Below are 16,149 nucleotides of genomic sequence, written 5' to 3' on the forward strand. Positions count from 1 at the left end.
GCAGGGCTCTTTGAAGTCAGACGCAACTTTGAAGTGCTCTATAGGTTATACTGTCACCTTCCAGCAAGTCTCCTGGCTAGCAAAGAAGATTTTTCTATCTCCGAGCTGTCTGTAGCCTGGTTAAGGGCTGGCAGGTGGGTGGTGAGGGGATCAGTGCTTCCTTCATGCTCCAGGAAGGCTGCAGAAGAGATACACTGACATCTCACTGCTTTCAAAAAGCTCCAGAGCAGCTTGGAATAACATGGATGATGTTTTTCCCATCTTTAACACTGCATCTAAAAAAAATTAACAGCTAAAAACAGGTTCTCCCCAGTGCACTTAGTAGATCAACTTCATTTTGGGTGAGTTTTCGGTTTGTTTGAAGTTTCCAAAGCAAACTGCTCAGTTTAACCACCTGATTTGTCACTCCAGTCTTCAAAAAGGGCAAGAAAGAGGACACAGGGAACTACAACCTCACCTCCTTCCCGGGAAAGGTGATGGAGCAGCTTATCCTGGAGGTCATCAACAAGCAAGTGGAGGAAAAGAAGGTTATCAGGAGTAGTCAGCATGGATTCACCAAGGGGAAATCATGCCTGACCAATCTGATAGCTTTCTACGATGGCATGACTGGCTGGGTAGATGAGGGGAGAGCCATGGATGTTGTCTACCTAGACTTCAGCAAGGCTTTCGACACGGTCTCCCATAACATCCTCCTAGGGAAGCTCAGGAAGTGTGGGCTGGATGAGTGGTCGGTGAGGTGGATTAAGAACTGGCTGAATGGCAGAACTCAGAGGGGTTGTCATCAGCGGCACTGAGTCTAGTTGGAGGCTGGTAACTGGTGGTGTCCCCCAGGGGTCAGTACTGGGCCCAATCTTGTTTAACTTCTTCATCAATGACCTGGATGAAGAGTTAGAGTGTACCCTCGGCAAGTTTGCTGATGACACCATACTGGGAGGAGTGGTAGATACACCAGAAGGCTGTGCTGCCTTTCATCGTGACCTGGACAGGCTGGAAAGTTGGGCAGAGAGGAACCTGATGAGGTTCAACAAGAACAAGTGCAGGGTCCTGCACCTGAGGAGGAACAACCCCATGTATCACTACAGGCTTGGGGCGGACTTGCTGGAGAGCAACTCTGTGGAGAGGGACCTGGGAGTGCTGGTGGACGACAGCTTGCCCATGAGCCAGCAGTGTGCCCTTGCTGCCAAGAAAGCTAATGGGATCCTGGGGTGCATTAGGAGGAGTGTGGCCAGCAGGTCTAGGGAGGCTCTCCTTCCCCTCTACACTGCCCTAGGGAGGCCTCATCTGGAGTACTGTGTCCATTTCTGGGCTCCCCAGTTCAAGAAAGATGAGGAGCTACTGGAGAGTGTCCAGCGGAGGGCGAGGGGACTGGAGCATCTCTCCTATGAGGAGAGGCTGAAGGAGCTGGGCTTGTTCAGCCTGAAGAGGAGAAGGCTGCAAGGGGACCTAATAAATACTTATAAATATCTGAAGGGTGGGTGTCAGGAGGATGGGGCCAGACTCTTTTCAGTAGTGCCCATCGTCAGGACAAGGGGCAACAAGCATAAACCGAAGCATAGGAAGTTCCATCTGAACATGAGGAAGAACGTATTCCCTCTGAGGGTGATGGAGCACTGGAACAGGCTGCCCAGGGAGGTTGTGGAGTCTCCTTCTCTGGAGATATTCAAGACCCGCCTGGACGCGGTCCTGTGCAGCCTGCTGTAGGTGACCCTGCTTCGGCAGGGGGGTTGGACTAGATGACCCACAGAGGTCCCTTCCAACCCCTACCATTCTGTGATTCTGTGATTAACACTGATTAAAATACAGAGGCTCATGCTACATCTACCACCGCTCTGCTGCAAACCTGTGTCCTTTCAGGACTTTGCTAAATGCGCTGAACAGCAGCAGACAGATTTGAGCTGTTATGGAGAAAGAAACTCTTGCTGAGAGGACAGACATCTTTCCAGGCCCTTCCACTGATGCCGTCACCATGGCACGTGGGCCCTGGCTGCTTTGCTGCTCTGCTTCATGCAGGTGCAACAACAACTGTAGCCATCTTTGAATAAAATGGTACCTGGGAAAGTGAGCGATGGATAGATATGCGGAGGACAGCATAAAAAGCAGAGTGGCCAGTAGGTCAAGGGAGATGATTCTGCCCCTCTGCTCTGCTCTGGTGAGACCCCGCCTGGAGTCCTGTGCCCAGCTCTGGAGTCCTCAGCGCAGGAAAGACATGGACCTCTTGGAGCGGGGCCAGATGAGACCACAAAAATGATCAGAGGGATGGAGCACCTCTCTTGTGAGAGCTGGGGCTGTTCAGCCTGGAGAAGACCCCAGGAAGACCTTAGAGCAGCCTTTCAGTGCCTGAAGGGGCCTACAAGACAGCTGGAGAGGGACTTTTTACAAGGGCATGTAGTGATAGGACAAGGGGTAATGGCTTCAATATAGGTTTACATTAGGTATAAGGAAGAAATTCTTTACTGTGCTGGTGGTGAGGCACTGGAACAGGTTGCCCAGAGAAGCTGTGGATTCCCCCTCCCTGGAAGTGTTCAAGGCCAGGTTGGATGGAGCTCTGAGCAACCTGGTCTAGTGGAAGGTGTCCTTGCCCATGGCAGGGGGGCTGGAGCCAAATGACCTATAAGGTCCCTTCCAGATCAAACCATTCTGTGATTTGATGACAGACATCAGTGTAAATTTTTTTGTTTAGTACATGCAAATACGTAATGTGATTGTCTAATTATCAGAATCTCCAAGGAGTGAAATTTCCCATTTAGCACAAGGTTTAATGCATACAAGGGACGCTGTAAGCAGAATCCAGCGTGATATGTGCTCCAGTCGTCATGTAGCCCCAACAGTGCTGCCATGAATCGAGCTGTGATTTCCATCTCTCCTTTCAAAAGGGTCAGAATTCAGAGATAAATAGGGATAAACTGTTGCATCCGTGAATCCCATTGTCTTTCTACTTCCTTTCTGCCTCTCAGGTTTCCATTGGAATCCTATTTAAATTGTTTATTTCGTACTCAGCCTGTGCAGAAAGTATCAGCCACGTGCATGGAAACTGTAGGTTGCTGTGAATTTTCCCAACAGTCCTACTGGAAATCAGTGCTTGAACCATGTTATGAAACCTAATTTGGTGGCAGGAAATAATGTGTTAAGAGGGCAAAGGTCGTCTTAGTTTGTGATTACGAAGAGTGTGAGATCTGAAGAGGCAGTGGGGGATCTCTCCTATCTTGCGTGGAGACTTTCAGTCATCTGCTTGTGAGAGCTTGTCCTCTGCAGAGCTCCAGCAGGGCACCTGCAAGATAAATGGGAATGGAGGAAAATGCACCTTGTTCCCATTCCCCTATGAAGATATAGATCTTTCCAGCTGGCATACTGAAGGAGAAGATGCCATTGCCAATACCTTAGGTGTCTGTAAGCTCAGAGAACTTTGTAGTGATGGAGAAGTGAAAAAATAAGACGATAAAAGGAAAAGCTAGAACTCACAGAGGGGAAGATGATTTTGTCCTGCCCGTTTACGTGCAAACCAGGAATTATTCCTTCCTTGAGCCAAAAATACAAGGAATAAGGTAGTAACGTGTTTTTATTTTATCAGAATTACAATGGTAGAAATTATTTCCAAATACACTCATAGAGTGACACTTTTTTTTCCAATGTTTCTTAGAAAAAAAAGAAAACAAAGCATTTTCAGGAGGTTGTGATCAGAATAAAGCACTAAGGATAGGCATTATGTTGGATCACATTTCCAGGCTTTTTCATTCTGTACATGAAACAAGTCTTTGGAGTTTTGTTCTCTGCAGAAAACCAAGCTCTCAGCTGTCTCAGCCTTGTGCCTGCTCTGCCTGGTTCCCTGCAAGAGCAAGCGCTGGCTTTGACACACGTGGCTCTGCAGAGCTCCCTTCCTCCGCAGAAACAAACGTCTGCTAGAGTTACCTGCCATGCTCGTGGAGACCCAGGGGGTAACCCAGATTTGAAGCAGATCCATTTGCTCAAATTACTTGCACCTGAATGGAGCTACCTGAGCGCGTGCCAGTAACAGGTTCCTGGGAGTTAGGCACTGCCCAGCCTCGTGCATCCTATCCTTATTGCTTAGGTGGTGGCCTGTTTCTTAGGAACAAACACTCATTTCTGAGTTTATGTCAAGAATATTCTAAGTCTTGAAACTTTCTCTCTTTGACAGTGAAAGACACATTACTGTTAACCTTTAGCATGCTTGATTTTTCCATGAACTTTTTCTGTGTAATTACTCATAGCTCCGTGTGAGAATACTTGTGTGTGTAATAAAAGCCATTAGATTCCTTTATTTGGTTCAGTAAGCATTCATCTAAAAATTTAGATTCATGTCTTTATGTTAGCAGAAAACGGACTTAGTAATTGCAGCCTTTGATATAACCAAGTTTCCAAAAGTCTTTGAGATCAAACATAGCCAGTAAATCATTTAGTTAAGCCCGTGCTTCTTCGGTTGGATATTGAATGAATGTGCTTGAATCTAAACCCTCTCAGGACCAGAGTTCTGGTCAGAGGCATTAGCAAATGCTTCCTCATCTTAGAGCAGAAGTGTTTGCCACTGGTTGTAAGTTAGAAAACATTAAAATGTGAAAAAAAAAACCTAGCAAACAAAAAAGAACAGAGAAGTATTTTCCTGCATAATTGTGGTTCTATATGTAACCAAAATTCTGCAGATTCTGCAACCGATAATGATAAAAGTATTTGCTCCCACTGAATAGGACAAGCAGGGTGAGCTGGTCATTCCCTATTCCCTACAAGCCAGGTCTGTGAATTCAGGTCAGCTGCCTGCAGTTAATTATGTCCTGGTGCTGAGAGGTTAGCAGAGGAGAGGTGTTTGGGGATGCAGGCTGCCTCGGCTCTTCCTCAAGATGGTTGTCTCACAGGCAGCAGAGCAGCTAACGAAACTCCTGGCAGGGAGGATTAGAAGTGAGAGCAGTGCAGGTTTACTAGTGAGTCACGGCGTAATGCTGGTAGCAGCACGGTGTTTGCATGGTGTGCTTGTGATGGGATGAGTCAGAGAATGGAAGGATAAAGTTACAGGTTCCCCATCTGGCAGTGGTGCTTAGCGCCTGTCCCAATAATCTACGTGCATGTCCTGGTGTTGGCTTTTCAGAGAGGATGCAACTGGGGAGGCTTTTTGTTAGGACACTTGGCCTCCAAGCTGGCTGGACACAAGCAGGCTCGGCAAGGGAAGAGGGGTGTCACTGGCTTTAGCTTGGCTCTGGACCCAGGCTGGCAACCCTTGGTGAGGTGATTCCACTTCAGACCTGTTTTGCAGCACAGGCAGAACTAACTTGCCGCTGTCTGCAGAGCTGCAGTCAGATATTTCCCTGAAAGAAGTGGAAAATTCAGAGCAACATGCATCCTGCTTTATCTGTCTGTCAAAATAAAGCTGTTGGGAACAGAAAGGCACAGACCTGGGGGGAGGATGATGCAGAAGCAATAATAGCACTGTCCCTCTTCCTTCACCACTTCTTTCACAGCCTGGAAGCCTCTTGGTTAAGAAATTGAAGTGCCAGCGTTTCTTGCCTGCATTTCTGCATACCATCTACTAGCAGTGGTATAGGGATGAGGGATTGCCCCTTTACTCTCACAGCACATCATAAATGCTACTGAATTTCTCTTTACAGCCTCCCTTGCATCAGAGAGGCAAATACTTATTTTCTAACCTGTGAAAGAAATAGCAGTTAAGTGGAGATACAGCAGAAATTGGAGGTAGGAATAGAGCTAGAGCATCTGAGCATTGCTCTGACAGCAGTACTACCCCTAGACTTTGATACACCAGAGACCATTGCCTGCTGGCCAGTGAACATCATGAATGATGCCGCAGGATGGGGCACTTGTGGTCAGGGTGTTCTTTGCCCATGAAGCTCACAGGGCTGTTTTCAGTGTCCTGAGCTGTGCTATTTGTTCTTTCTTGCTTAGGCAGAGTGACTCCTGAGCCTATGTTGAGAAGCTCCAGATCTCATCCCCTCCCCACTTTCCTCTTGGCCCCTCTTATCATGTCTCTGTGCCTGTGGCCGCAAGCATCAGAAGTCATCGCTGGCATACCAGGGCTGTACAGTTGCAAGAAATTCCCTCAGGCAGGCCACAAGCACTCAAAGGGCAATTCTGAAGTGGTCCCAAACAGTTTTCCAATGCGACTGTTACCCTCCTGCCCACATCCCGACTCCACTGGAAGCGCTCACCTATTAGTTCTGCTCTGCTGGAAGAGGTGAGCTGGGGAGGCAGGGCAGGGGGTGATGTGCCACGCAGATGGACCGGGGCTGCCTCATTAATGCCTCTGGCTGGAGTCGCTGCTGCTCTGCTTCCCTGTTGCTAAGGGAGGTTTCTATGGCAAAGGCCCGCCAAGAAAGTGAGAATTAGAGGGAGTTAATGTTCAAAACAGATGAGATTTACATAGTCGGCAGCTGGCTTCTTCAGGGGAAATAAGCTGCTGGAAAGGAAGATTGGCCATCTCGGATGCTGTGCAGTGGGAGGTGCAGCTGGCATGTTTGCCAGTTTGTCTTGTTTTAATGTTGGTAGTTTGTGGTAAATGCAACCTATTAAAATAAATGTTGATGGAGAGAGAGTCTCGTTATGGGTGTGTTCTTGTAGGATGATGACCTGCTAACTTCAGTTACACAGGTGGGGCTTCAGCCACTCCCCAGAAACTCTTGCTGTCCTGTAGGTATCTCCCCATCAGCTGGAGCAGAGAGTGGGGAGGCAAATGTGACTTGAATTCTCTGAGCAAAAATACACCGGTGAAACTGGGACTCTGACTACATATGAGACATCTAAAAGTCCTGGCATCCCTGAGGCCTACCAAGAGACTACTAAGACCTGTGGAGCACCTTCTTCGGCAGCCTCGAATGGTCCCATGGTGGTGCTGATCGATTTTCTGCGTGTTCTGCAGAAACCCAGAGGTACTTCTATCTCATGCCTAGTGCTGTGAGGTACCAGTGGTACCATCAGTGATGCTTTTGGGCATGCCAGTCTGGTGTTGGGAGCACTCTACGGGAGACTGACTCTCCCACACCTGCACAGGGCTGAACACCCAGCACCTCTGCTCAAGAAAGCATTTCACCCTTGTTCCTGGTCGAGGCAATCTGGGAGGCGCAGAGCTCCTGCACATGGGACCATGTGCTGTCGGCAGCGGCGGGTCCCTGGGAAAAGGTAACAGAGAACGAAAGGACACTTGGCCCTCTAGATAGTGGGCATAATGTTCACCTGGGGTTTGGTCCCACTTTCGAGAAGTGTTGTGGTCCATCCTCAGATGTCTAGTGCATTTGCAATTCACTGCAAGGACCTGGTGGATGATTGTTTGATGAATGGGATTGTGTGAAGTGACTGCCTGGGACAGCAAGGGGCCAGGCTCCGTGCAGGAGAGATCCTCTGGTGCTAGAGCCAGTGTTGTGTGACACCTCAGGGCCCGGTGAGCATGGTGTGCCTGACCAGTGTCAGTCTGCTGGATCGAGGTCCAGCAGAATGTCTGCATGTCAGACACTGTCGTGTGTAGAAAATGGGCAGATCTGGGTACAGCTTTAGGAACAGCCTTTCATGCAGTTGGACAGCCCTTGCAGGCAGGAGCTAACCCTGTGTAAACAGGACTGTCACAGCTTCTCACTGGAGTGGGGTTTCTGAGAATCGAGGAGAGCTTCTTGGCAGACGGTACGTGAAATCCAGTTCCCCTTCTTCATTTATTTCTCAGTGCTGTTGGTCTCCCACCTTTAACAAGATTTACATTTGCCAGGGGAAAAAAAAAAAAGCATTAGAAAATGGTATCTGCCACTTTCTGTGACTAGCTCTGCTTGCCTGCAGCCTGCCTGCAGCCTGCCTGCTCTGTAGCTTGAGCTAAGCTGCCGCTAGTTCCTCTCCTCATGTGGTGCTCCTCTAGTGATTTTCTTTTGTTCTACAAGCCTATGGATGGTTCTGCTAACTCACTTATGGTGTTAACCTGGCCAGAGGCTGTCCCACTCCTCCCTCATGGAGAGGGAGTTGGAAGATGAAACTCTTGAGGTTAACCAAGTGACCTGGCAGTTCTGTTCAAGCACTTCCATCTTGCTATGTGGCGCACGGATGGTGGTTGGCCTTTATGCAGCTGATTAGAAGAAAAGCAGTTAGAGAAAAAGCCTGCATTAAGGCCGGCTGCTATTTTCGGTCTGTGTGGTGAGAAAAGTACTGGCACTGCCGCCGTGCCTGCCCTCCGGCCCCCCCGGCCAGGGCATGGAGGGAGGCGGGGGCAAGCAGAGCCGCAGTGCTTTTCCCACCCATCTCCAGAGCCTGCAAGCCCCGCACACTCTCTGTGAGAAGAAATATCCCTGCGGTCGAGCCCTTGGTCCTGCCCCACCATGCCCGTGTCCCCGCCCTGGGGTGCCAGCTTGTGCGTTTGGATTTAGCAGCCTGAATCCCTCCCGTGTCCCACCCCAGCGGTCTCACCACCGCACCATGGACCCAGGTGAGCCCTCACGCACTCCTCAGTACTGCTTCGCTGGAGGAGCCTCTCTACCTAACCAGCCTTCAGCTCAGTCTCTTCTGTGCTGTTGGCACAGCCTCTGCGGGTGAGCTGTGTCTGCCCGGCGCCTGGGGACCCTCCGTGCACCCTGGCCTCGCCATGGAAAGGAGCTGGGCCAGGGCGAGCTTGTGCGAAAGGATGCACCGTGTTCCTGCTCTGACTGAAATTTAGGAAAACATGTGCCATGAAGGACTTCAGCAGTGTGAGAGCTGTTTGCTCTTTAATTTTAAAGCTGAACTAACTGGCGTTTGGTGAATTTTCACATAACCCAGAGCTGCTCAGAGACTTTCTTTCACACATGTCTTGCACTGCCGCAGAAATAAACACACAGACACCAGCATGGTTTCAGGGACACAGACTGAGGGCTTCCTCTTGGCTACAGGGACAGAAGAAAGAGGTTGCGCTCATCTCACGTTATCTGAAAGTAAGCTACTTTGCTACAAGATAAGCAAATCTTTGCCTAGAGGAAATAATTTTCTCAAAGTTACAAAGGACTTTCTTAAAGTGCACATCCTACTCATTTCTCACACTCTCAGATGCTCAGATGCTCCGCTATAGACTTGGAAGGGGCTTAACTCACTTCCTCAGTGGAAAACTCATTGGTGGGAAGCACTTCTCAGCATGTTGGTTTTAAGAGGTGCAATAAACTATTACAATGGGTGCACAGATCATACAAACCGTTTCATGGGATGAGGGCAGATACCACATTCATGATCTCGGTTCTAATTATTCTGACAGTGTCTTTGCCTAGAGATGCTTACCACAACTATGAGCTATGATTTTTTAATAGGCATTATTCATCATTTAAGGACGTAACTTAAAGACATTAGAGACGGCTGCCAGAGTTGCGATGTATGACCTGCAGAGGTTTACTTGCTGTTAGGTAATACTGTAGAAGTGACTTAAATCTCCTCCCTTAGTTAAACAATACTCTAAATGTCATCACTGTTTACACTATTAGCAGAGCACTTAGTAGCCATGATCTGTGCTCTGACAGTCCGGGAGCCTCTAGAAGCAGACAGCAGTTTTACACTTTGGTGGCAAATGACTCATTATCTCCAGCAGCAAATTCCTCTCATAAATAGTCTTGTGTGCTCGAGCTGCAAATGGTGTTTGCACATACTGTAATGAAATCTGTTTCCTAAATACTCTCCTAAGTGTTTTAACATCCCTGATTTGTTCTCCTCCCAAAGTCGGGTGCACCCAGGCGCTGGGTGGCAGGTGGAGACTCTGGTGTGAGGCGCAGGCAGGCGAGCTGCAGAGCGGGATGGGTTCGTGGCCACTGTTGTGCTTGTCTCGATGCACCGTAGGTATAATGGGAACGCAGCGGGGAAAAGGGCAATGTGCTGCTACAGCAAAGCAGGCCCACAGTCCGTCTGTTCAAATGGGTCTTCAGCAAATAGGGAGCTGCAAGCACCTCCGAGGCAGGCCTGGGGAGCCTTGCTTCTGGCTGTTATGGCTAGTCTGCATTTCAAAGAGGGTTTCTTCTACTCTGAGTGGCTTCAGCTGAGGAACATGCCATGTTGCATCGTTTCCACACACACAAGATCACTGACTATTAAAACTCTGTTATTCTTGTTGTACAGATAATTGTTCAAATTTCGCTGTGTCCTTGCCCTGGATGTCCATCTGCAGCACTGCGTTCCTTGATCTAATTATGTGTTTCTTGGGACAGTGCTACCTTACACCAGCTCCGTGTTTGCTGTTTTTAGTGTCATTGATTGCTCGTGTGCTCGGAGACGGGGAGGACAGGAGCTCCTGATCTGCCTTCTCTCTGCTCTTCCCAACCTGCTGCGCTTAGGTTTTGTTCTTTCTTTGCTGTTGTTTTGTTTGTCTTCTCCCCACACACCCCCCGGACTGGAAACCAAAGCAGGCAGCAGAAAATGCAAGGGAGGAAGATCACAGCTGCTTCTAGAAAGAGCTAAACCCTGTCTAGCCTCAAGCACACGGCAGTCATTTCCAGTGCAGCCGAGGTAAATACTATTCAGTTGAGAGGATTTTTTTCCTGTGAGATCCATAGCTCCTGGTTAGGCCTGGCCTCTCCCAGTCACTAACCACTGAAACACCCTTTGTTCCCTTCTTCTGTCACCGAGCTTGGGGATCTGCTGCCATTCTTCTCCCCGCCAGGGACAAGAAGGTGGCAGAAAGATCTGTGGCAGTGAGGCTGGCTGGGCACAGCAGGAGCTGCCCATGAGATGGGCTGGAGAGGTGTATACCAGTGCAGGTGGGATAAGCCCTTTTTCCTGCTCTTTCTGCCCTTGTTTCAAAGCGCTGCTTGGTATTGTACTCCTTCCACCCGGCCCGGGGCCATGCTGATGCTCCTCCAGCTCTGGTGTCAGGGAAACCACTTGTTTCCTGTTAGGGTGCTCTGTCTTTCCATGACTTCCATGGAGAAATCACTGGAAATTGCATAGCTTTGGTGCATTAAAAATGATGCTCCACTTTGTCTGGTGTGCTCTGCTGATGAGAGCAGTCACCCCGAGCCCGCCTTCCTGAAACAAAGCAGCGCTGCACTGTACACATTTGAAATTTCTTCCTTGCCACAAAAGTAATTTTTCTCTGTGTGTCTGTGTATGTATAGCAACAGGAACTTCTAGAAGCTATCATCCGTTTACCAGCAGACAGCTGCTGATAGGACCAGAACAGACGGAGCAATGTCGTACGCTTCCAGAGAAGGGCTGGCCCTTGGCTCTGTTGCTTGTAGCACAACTCTTTGCATTCAACAAGCAAGGCACACACCAGTTACAGTTCAACTAATCTTACTAATCTTCTTCTAGTGGATGCTTCAACAGAATTTCATTTCCACTTGCACAATCAGCCTGCGAAAGGCAGATAGTCCTCCAGAAAGAAGTCACACCGGCGGAAAAATCGCTCTTGAGATCAAGTTTGGGAGATAGGAGACAAGCAAGCAAACCAGATGAACGATGATAACCAAATTGGAAATTGAAGCACAGTTTATGTTGCCATCTCTCCTAAGTAGCCTCCGTCGTCCTGCGTGTGCCTGTGTGAGTGAGAAATGAATGGTGCATAGGCGGCGGCTGCCAACAGGAGCCAGGCATCTCGTCTGGACTGGTAGGGCACAGCCTACCTCTTTGCATGCACTGGAAAACGCCATGAGACGGAAATGACTGCCTGGAGTCTCTGGAGGTGACTGCATATGCTGGGTGCTTTTAGCTCTGTTGCTTTCTGATGATCCTCCTTTAGCCATAGCTCCCTACCTACATGTAGCCCGGGACTGTCAGTGGCATCAGATAAACTCCCACTTGGTAGCTATAAGCGTCCTGTTACAGCTACATTGTTTTTACCAAATTCTTGAGCAATTTTTTATTTTAAATGTAGGAACATAATGAAATCTTTACTAGGTCTATGGAAAGGGTTTGGAAGTTAATGCCCAGTTAAGGCAGATTTTGACAGAAGATTTATAAGTTTGGAAACAGGAGGGAGCTTTAGAGCTTTGCCTTAAGGACAGGACCTACTTCACAGACATGGTCTCTAAAGACCAGGACAAAGTCTGGGAGATATTGACAGCGGTGGCAGACTCCCACTGAGCTCAGTGCAATTAGATTTTCACCATAAATTTCTCTGTAGGTATTTATTAGCAGTGCACAGCTAGACAAGTAATAATAGGCCCTGCTACAGCTCTGCAGAGGATGAAAACAGAATGTAATAAAATCAAACTATTTTCCCAGTAACAGCAAGTACTCTGAACCACCATCCAGAAAAGGTCTTGTGAGTTGTCTTGTGGACTTGTGAAGTTGCTTTAGATATTGCAGAAACATTTGGTAGCTAATTGGCCAGAGTACTTGTGGGTGCTTTTAGTATTTCCACTCCTGGAAACTGAACTGAATAAGCCGAGTCTGATGCAGTTATAATCCTATTTTTGTATTTATTGTGTTCTATGACCTCAGCCAAGAGCCAATGAGCCTATTTCTGCCTGCGTGTACATTGTATAGCATCATCTCTTACTCAGTCTGTGGTCTCTTAGACATTTTCTGAGGTCAGCGTGGGCTGCAGCACTGTCTGTTCAAGCTGACCAGCAATGGACCTGTTTCCCTCCTGGACTGCTGTGGATCCTTTGCAGTAGCCCACAGACTCCCAGACACCATTTTCTAATTGCCAGGGCGGGGAGGGGTGACACATGGGGTGATGTTGTGGCTAGCGTAGGTGGGATGCAGGGGGAGCCTGTGCAGAAAGGGGGGAGCAGCACTTGGGGGTGCCAAGTCGCAGGTGAGAAGAGCTCGTGTTCCCGGGGGATTTGAGGGAGCACAGCTGGGAAACCTTGAGTGGTGATGCAGGAAGCTGACCCTGTGGGTTTGGTTTCAGCTCAGGTGTCGTAAAGAAAACAACAGAGCAAAAACCTCCAGATTTTTCTGGAAAGCCTCCAGCCATATCTCTTTAAAGATAGCACAGCCTGTTTCCTCTTCGGTGGCTCATATTTGCAAAATTGCAGGCTTGGCTTTCTAAAGGCAGGTAAGGAACACAGGGACCAGTAACTGGAGCGGTCTGATAAAGCAGAAACAGGGGGATAAGCACCATGGGCCAGGGTCCCCCTGGTAACATTGGTACACCCAGCATTTGCCCCACCAAACTGCTGTGTTGCCATCCCCGGTGAGATGGGATTCACCTCTGGGCTTGGAGGAGCTGCTCAATGCCTGGGAAGAGGTGAGTTCACCAAAATGGTCCTGTGGGGCTTGCCAGTGAGAGCAGAGCAGGGGAGGGGTGCGTACCCCTTTGGTGGACTCAAACTCTAGCCCCTCGCGTGAGCGGGGGCTGCGCCTCCTGCCCAGCCCCCTGCCCTCCGGCCCCACAAGCATGCAAGGGATGCTTCACCTAATGCCCCTTGGGAATTGCTTCATCCGCGAGATGCGTGCACACACGCATGGATCTCCTGCAAACGCTGTAGCGTCAGGTTAGACTGAAGAACATAACATTCTCTGCAGACGCAGTAATCTGGGTTTGTGATTCATTTATCTCGTGACTCTGTGCTAGCATCAGAGCTACAGCAATTGCAGGCCTAAGGAAGAACCGCCCCATAAATAAGAGAATAATTTGTATTGAAGTAGCTAATTGGTATCTCAACACTTTAATACATCCATTTATAACCACATTTTGTGTTAGAGTGGATTATGTGGGGTCACTAAGGCCACTGTCTGCCTTCCTCCGCTCTTTGTGCTTTCTGCAATGGGCAGAAAAGCATACTGCAATCGGAGGGAAGGTGTCTGCAAATTACTTGCTAAACTGAGCTATTCTTGAAATGAACTTTAAAAGTCAGCTGAACTGCTCCCCCAGCATTGCAAAATTGAAAATGATATCAAATTTCAAATCACAGGTGAAGAAAGCAAGCTGGCTTGTTCTGGGGAACAGAACTACAGCTGCTATATGCTGTAATCATTAATGATCCCTGACAGAATTTTCTGGAATCACAGTACCTTCCTGGAGGGGATGATACTTTATTTTTGATGTGGAATATTTTGTATTGGGCTGTAGTGCTGTCTCGACATGTTTCTATGATATTTAATTCTTTGGTAATTCTCTTGCAAGAAGGAACGCAGAAACCCTGTTAGAGATGCTGTCGACTGCAGAAACACCTAGAAAGAAAATCCTATTTTCTCCTTCCCAGGTTAAAAGAGGTGAATGATCTTTTCTTTTCTTGAAACAAGATATTATTTTTCCTGAAAAATACAAGTCCCCTTTGAGTAAAGCAGTCCGCAGATTCCTGAAAAGGAAAAAACTTTCAGAAGCTAAATAGAAAGGGAATTTTCAGAATAGAGTATAGTTCATTTCATTTTGAGATGGTTCTTATCTTTAGCTTGTACTTTATTATTGCAGAAGAGCTTTAAAAACAACTTAAAGATCTGTATAAAAATTTGTGTTGTGTGAAATGAATGGTTTGGATGTTTTTCAGTTGGAGCTACTCTGTTGATGTTTTGATTCATATAAGCTTTGGGGAAAATGTAACATGGATTGGCTATAAGCAAATCTGTCCTTATGTGGCCCCAGCCACTACCTTCTGTTTTCCCCAGGCTTGGGTAATCACGAAGCTAGTCAGGCTGGCAAAGAAAGAGAACTTTCAGAGCCGGCCCAAAGCAGTGGCCCGTGGCAGGGAAGGGCACAGGGAGCTTTGCCCATCGCGGGTGGGAGGGACTCCTGTGCCCCGAGAGCGCTCCCCGCCTGCACCGCACACAGGGGTGACGTTCCTCAACCAAGAGCCCGGGCTTTTCCCGAGGTTGCCCAGCTCCCATGGGCTTCAGTGGGAACGGCACAGGGCCCTACTAGTTTACAAATGGTGTACGAACACTTCATGAAGTGCATTGATGGGTTTCAGGGAGGCACACGAGGTGCCCCCTGTGAAACAGTGCTGTGTCTGATCTTGTCACAGAGCCTTCAGACATTTCCCCTTTGGATCTCTTACCTGGGTCAGGGACAGTGGTCCTGCCACAGCCACGTCCCCACGCCATGCCGGTCATCTACTGCCTGATGCTCGCAGGGGCACGGGGAGGGTGCCAGCTGTCCTGGGCAGGCACTGGTGCTTACTGGAGATGCTGGATGCACGTGCATTTGTCACACACTGAAACACGAATAGACCTGCAGCATTATCTGGCTCTATGTAAATATTTGTCAAGATGGCTCAGTGTGCTCTGTGCTCAATGCAGTCAGCAGAGCTGTGGCAAATTACCCTGGTACAAAATGTGTCTATTTACAAGGAAGAGTGAGTGCAAAGCCCAATGGCTTCAAAATTTTCTTAGACTTGCCAAGGCGTAGTGACTTTGAAAGATGAGCTGTTTTAAGGAAGATGCCTACTTTTAGGCAGCCAAATTATTTTGCGTTTCTGAAGGTCATAATATTTTTAGGAGAATTGTATCCCTGGCTGTAGTTTCTTTTACCAGAAACCTGCGTAAGTAGTGGAAGCACTGATTAGCCAGGGCTGGTGCCTTCCTTGTGAGAAAGTCAAGCTGAAGACCCATCTCCTGATGCCCAGGTCAAACCTCCATCAGAACATGTGCCCCCACACCTCATTCCTAACCTATGAGTGTCGAGCTGGGGCTTGCTTCCTCACTTTCCATCTTTTTTTTTTCTGTCTGTAGCAACAGCTTAAGTAAAGCACCTGCTGTTTTGTATGTCCCAGTAGCCTTTGTTATAAGGTGCGTGCATATATATACACATACACTGCAATTTCTGTGCTTACCCACTAAGAATTGATAAAGCAATGCACTCCCTGTTCCTTGACTTTTGAAAGACGTAAAGTAAAAAAGTAAGCTACAAATCCAATTTTGTGCTCATAGGATATGTAGGAGGACAAATAATCACATCTTGTCAGGCAAATGACTGTTTAAATTATTTTTCCATCTCAACACATAGGAAGCCACAGCTACTGAAATGTACGGCTCAGTAGGTAAAATATACATCTAGCCTAGAAATATAGTACATCTATTTTCAGGTGCCACAAAACTCATGGTCATCAAGAAGAGTATTAAAAAATTCACTTCATAAGGACATCAGCGTTAGACTAATGAGGAGATCGAGTACTGGATAATGAATTGCACAGGCAGAAAATTGTGCACTATAAAAGGTGAGCTACAAGGCAAAGCCATTTCCTTAGGAAAAATGTAAATGTCCCAGCAGTCTTGGAATAGGACAACTAAATTCTGGTCTGTATTTGCAGTTTGATGTGT

This window comes from Opisthocomus hoazin, chromosome 4 (assembly GCF_030867145.1).
Source record: "Opisthocomus hoazin isolate bOpiHoa1 chromosome 4, bOpiHoa1.hap1, whole genome shotgun sequence".
In the NCBI taxonomy this organism is placed as follows: Eukaryota; Metazoa; Chordata; class Aves; order Opisthocomiformes; family Opisthocomidae; genus Opisthocomus; species Opisthocomus hoazin.